Consider the following 6,000-nt stretch of genomic DNA (forward strand, 5'->3'; position numbering starts at 1 on the left):
TGGGATAGATTCCATCAGGCCCTGTGGATTTGTCAGTCTTTATATTCACTAAAAAACCTAATACTTCCTCCCTGGTAATGGAGATTTTCTCTAACGGGTCAACACTCCCCTCCGAGACACTCCCAGTCAACACATCCCTCTCCTTTGTGAATACCGACGCAAAGTATTCATTTAAGATCTCCCCTACTTCTTTGGGCTCTAAGCATAATTCCCCACTTTTGTCCCTGAGAGGTCCAATTTTTTCCCTGACAACCCTTTTGTCCCTAACGTATGAATAAAATGCCTTGGGATTCTCCTTAATCCTGTCTGCCAAGGACATTTTGTGACCCCTTTTTGCCCTTCTAATTCCCCGTTTGAGTTCTTTCCTACTTTCTTTGTATCCCTCCAGAGCTCCCTCCGTTTTTAGCTGCCTGGACCGAACGTACATCACTTTTTTCTTTTTGACCAATCCCTCAATTTCCCTGGTTATCCACGGTTCTCGAATCCTACCCTTCCTATCCTTTTTTACAGGCACATGCCAATCCTGCAGCCCTAACAACTGTTCCTTAAAAGACTCCCACATGCCAGATGTGGATTTACCCTCAAACAGCCTCTCCCAATCAACAGCTGCCAATTTCTGCCTAATCCCACTAAAGTTAGCCTTCCCCCAATCCAACACCTTACCCTTGGGACACCACTCATCCTTTTCCATCACTATCCTAAAGCTAACAGAATTGTGGTCACTATTTGCCACATGTTCCCCTACCAAAACTTTGAAGACCTGACCGGGCTCATTCCCCAGTACTAGGTCCAGTATAGCCCCCTCTCGAGTCGGGCTATCTACATATTGTTCCAAAGAACCCTCCTGTACGCATTTTACAAATGCCTTCCCTTTCAGATTCCCAGCCCTACGCGATTTCCAGTCTATACCAGGGAAATTGAAGTCTCCCACTACAACAACCCTATTTTTCCTGCACCTATCCAGTATCTCCTGACATATCCATTCTTCTACTTTCCTTGGTCTGTTGGGGGGCCTGTAGTATACCCCCAACATAGTGACTGCGCCCTTCCTGTTTCTGAGCTCCACCCACAGTGACTCGTTACACGACCCCTCTGAATTGTCCTCCCTCTGCACCGCTGTAATATGCTCTCCAACTAATACTGCTACTCCCCCACCTCTTTTGGCCCCTCCTCTGTCTCGCCTAAAACACTTGTACCCCGGAATATTCAGTTGCCAGTCCTGTCCCTCTTTCAACCAAGTCTCTGTCACCGCAACCACATTCAAATTCCTCGTAAGCATTAAGGCCCCAAGTTCGTCTGTCTTACCTGCTACGCTCCTTGCATTGAAGTAGATGCACTCCAGACCTCCAGGCCCAGTGAGATCATCCTCCCCCAGAGTGCTCTTCTTCTTTGCCAGCCTTGTCCTGGCCCCAAGCTCGTCCCAGCCTCTACACTTGTAGACATAATTTTTTGATCCCCACCCCCCTGCCATATTAGTTTAAACCCACCCGAACTGCACTAGCAAAACTCCCAGCCAGGATATTCATGCCCTTCCAATTTAGTTGTGACCTGTCCTTCTTGTACAGGTATCCCCCTCTCTTGAAAACTTCCCAGTGATCCAGGAATATGAATCCCTCCCCGCTGGACCAATCCTTTAGCCAAGCGTTCAATTGTACTGTCTCCCTATTCCTAGCCTCACTGGCCCGAGGCATTGGGAACAGCCCAGAGATGGCCACTCTGGAGGCCCTACTTTTTAGCCTATTTCCCAACTCCCTGAATTGCTCTCGTAGGATCCCCCTGCTCTTCCTATCTACGTCATTTGCACCAATGTGTACAACGACATCCGTTTCTTTATCCTCCCCTTTTAATATGCATCCTATCCGCTCGGAGACATCCATTACCCCAGCACCAGGTAGGCAGACTACCATCCTGGAGTCCCGTTCGCACCCACAGAATCGCCTGTCCGTGCCTCTAACCGACGCGTCCCCCACCACTATTTCTCTCCTAATCCCTCTCTTTCCTTTCCGGGCCACAGAGCCTGACTCTGTGCCAGTGACCTGGTCACTGTGGCTTACCCCTGGAGAGTCATCCTCCTCCACACTATCCAAAACAATATACCTGTTTTGAAGGGGGACAACCACAGGTGACCCCACCACTGATTGCTCACTCCCCTCCCCTCTCACACCTGTCGCCGAGCCCTTCCTATTATGAGAGACAGCCACTGGAATACTCTCTGGTACATTACCCTTCTGACCTTTACTCCTCCTAACTGTGTCCCACGTGTCTTCCCCCTGAGGCCCCGGTGTAACTACTTGTCTATAACTCATGTCTATTTGTCTCTCATTCTCCCTGACTAGACTAAGGTCATCAAGCCGCTGCTCCAGTTCCCTGACGCAGTCCCTCAGGAGCTGCAGTTCCACGCACCCGGTGCAAATGTGAACCTCCGGGCGGCTAGGTGTTTCCGGGAACTCCCACATCCCACACCGAAAGCAACAAACTGGCCGATCACTCATAGCTACCCTTTTCCTTTATAGGAATGGAAAAGAAAAAAAACACCTACCCCGCTTCGCCCTTTCCCCAAAGCTCTGTGAGCCAAAGCCCTTACAGCTCTCACTCTACTCCCTGCTCACTCGCTGCCCGCTCCTGACGCTGCCCGCTCAAAAGTGCGGCCTGCTTTTAAACCCTCCAAAAACCTTCCCAGGCTTCTCCTGGGCCTACTTCCTGTTTTGGAAAAAAAAACCCTCCAATTTGTAACACAAATTTAACTGAAAAATAAATAAATCACATGCATAAACACACTCCCTTACCCTCAGCCTGCTCCTGTGGAACAATGAGGCTGAAACCTCCAAGGTAAGCCCTTTTTAAACCCTCCAAAAACCTTCCCAGGCTATGGTGCTGGTGGAGGCTTCTTCTCTGCTTTGTGTCAGGATAAAGTTTGCAGTAACTTTTCATGCTTGAATTCTGAGGAAAGACCACAGATTTTATAGATTTTGATTTGATTTATTCCTGTCACATTTATTAGTACAGTAAGAAGTTTAACAACACCAGGTTAAAGTCCAACAGGTTTATTTGGTAGCAAATGCCACTAGCTTTCGGAGCGCTGCCCCTTCGTCAGATAGCCTGACAAAGGGGCAGCGCTCTGAAAGCTAGTGGTATTTGCTACCAAATAAACCTGTTGGACTTTAACCTGGTGTTGTTAAATTTCTTACTGTGTTTACCCCAGTCCAATGCCGGCATCTCCACAACATGTATTAGTATACAGGGAAAAGTATTGTTTCTTGTGCGCTATACAGACACAGCATACCGTTCATAGAGAAGGAAAGGAGAGGGTGCAGAATGTAGTGTTACAGTCATAGCTAGGGTTTGATTTGATTTGATTTATTACTGTCACATGTATTAGTATACAGGGAAAAGTATTGTTTCTTGCGTGCTATACAGACAAAGCATACTGTTCATAGAGAAAGAAAGTAGAGAGTGCAGAATGTAGTATTACAGTCATCACTAGGGTGTAGAGAAAGATCTACTTAGGGTGAGGATGTCCAATCAAAAGTCTGACAGCAGCAGGGAAGAAGCTGTTCTTGAGTCGGTTGGTACGTGACCTCAGACTTTTATATCTTTTTCCCGACGGAAGAAGGTCGAAGGGAGAATGTCCGGGGCGCGTGGGGCCCTTGATTATGCTGGCTGCTTTTCCCGAGGCAGCGGGAAGTGTAGACAGAGTCAGTGGATGATTGAATTCTAACAAAAGACCACAGATTTTATAGATTTTGATTTGATTTATTATTGTCACATGTCTTAGTATACATGAAAAGTATTGTTTCTTGCGCGCTATACAGACAAAACATACCATTCATAGAGAAGGAAAAGAGAGGGTGCAGAATGTACTGTTACAGTCAGGGCAAGGGTGTCGGGAAAGATCAACTTAATGCAAGGTCAATGCATGGTCAACCAGCTCTGACAAAGAATCATCCAGACTCGAAACGTTGGCTCTATTCCCTCCCCACAGATGCTGTCAGACCTGCTGAGATTTTCCAGCATTTTCTGTTTTGGAAATGTACAATAAATGGCAGAACCCTTATGAGTATTGATAGGCAAAGGGATCTGGGTGTACCGGTACACAGGTCACTGAAAGTGGCAATGCAGGTGGAGAAGGTAGTCAAGAAGGCATACGGCATGCTTGCCTTCATCGGCCGGGGCACTGAGTGTAAAAATTGGCAAGTCATGTTGCAGCTTTATAGAACCTTAGTTAGGCCGCACTTGGAATATAGTGTTCAATTCTGGTCGCCACACTACCAGAAGGATGTGGAGGTTTTGGAGAGGGTACAGAAAAGATTTGCCAGGATGTTGCCTGGTATGGAGGGCATTAGCTATGAGGAGAGATTGGAGAAACTTGGTTTGTTCTCACTGGAACGACAGAGGTTGAGGGGCATAGAAGTCTACAAGATTATGAGAGGCATGGACAGAGTCAGAAGTTTTTTCCCCGGATGGAAGAGCCAATTACTAGGGGGCACATGTTTAAGATGCGAGGGACAAGGTTTAAAGGAGATGTACGAGGCAAGTTTTTTACAGAGAGTAGTGGGTGCCTGGAACTCGTTGCCGGGGGAGGTAGTGGAAGCGGATACGGTAGTGACTTTTAAGGGGTGTCTTGACAAATATGTGATTAGGATGGGAATAGAGGGATATGGTCCCCAGAAGGGCAGGGGGCTTTAGTTCAGTCGGGAAGCACGGTCGATGCAGGCTTGGAGGGCCGAAGGGCCTGTTCCTGTGCTGTAATTTTCTTTGTTTTTGTTTCATGGTCAATTTTTATGCCTTTATTAGCACCAAAGCAGCCCCGCTGGATTGCCACGCCATTGACAAACATTAACTCCCTCCACCACCGACGCACAGTGGCAGCAGTGTGTACCATCTACAAGATGCACAGCAGCAACTTACCAAGGCTCCTTAGACAGCACCTTCCAAACCCACAACCTCTACCATCTAGAAGTTCAAGGGCAGCAGACACATGGGGAACACCACCACCTGCAAGTTCCCCTCCAAACCAGTCACCATCCTCACTTGGAAATATACCTTTCCTTCACTATCGCTGGGTCAAAAATCCTGAAACTTCTTCCCTAACAGCACCATGGGTGTACCTACATCACATGGACTGCAACGGTTCAGGAAGTTGGTTCACCACCACCACCTCAAGGGGAAATTAGGGATGGGCAATAATTCATAGAATCATTACAGTACAGAAAGAGGCCATTCGGCCCATCGCGTCTGCACCGACCACAATCCCACCCAGGCCCTACCCCCACATATTTACCCACTAATCCCTCTAACCTACGCATCTCAGGACGCTAAGGGCAATTTTTAGCATGGCCAATCCACCTAACCCGCACATCTTTGGACTGTGGGAGGAAACCGGAGCACCCGGAGGAAACCCACGCAGACACAGGGAGAATGTGCAAACGCCGCACAGACAGTGACCCAAACTGGGAATCGAACCCAGGTCCCTGGAGCTGTGAAGCAGCAGTGCTAACCACTGTGCGACCGTGCCGCCCTCGATGGCCTCACCAGCAACATCCACATCCCATGAAAAATAAAAGTTTTTAAAAAACCTATTTATTATTATCACAAGTCGACTTACATTAACACTGCAGTGAAGTTACTGTGAAAATTCCCTACTCCTGTGCCTGTTCACTGAGGGACACTGAGGGACAATTTAGGATGGCCAATGCACTTAACCAGCACATCTTTCTGTCTGTGGGAGGAATCCCGTGTAGACACGGGGAGAAGCCTTCTCATAAAATGATGGTTTCGGCTCAACTCTGTGTTCAGCATTGCCCGGTCTGGCTCAGGAATTCTACTCTGGCAAGGCAGTCTCTGCCACATTTGCCGCAGAAAAAGATAGTGGGCTAAAAAGATTCACAATTCACTGGGCTCTGCTTTCTCTGGGGTCTTTTCTTGTGGCACGATGGTTAGCACTGCTGCCTCACTGTGCCAGAGACCCGGTTTGATTCCTGGCTTGGGTCACTGTCTGTG

Source organism: Mustelus asterias, chromosome 22 (genome assembly GCF_964213995.1).
Source record: "Mustelus asterias chromosome 22, sMusAst1.hap1.1, whole genome shotgun sequence".
NCBI lineage: Eukaryota > Metazoa > Chordata > Chondrichthyes > Carcharhiniformes > Triakidae > Mustelus > Mustelus asterias.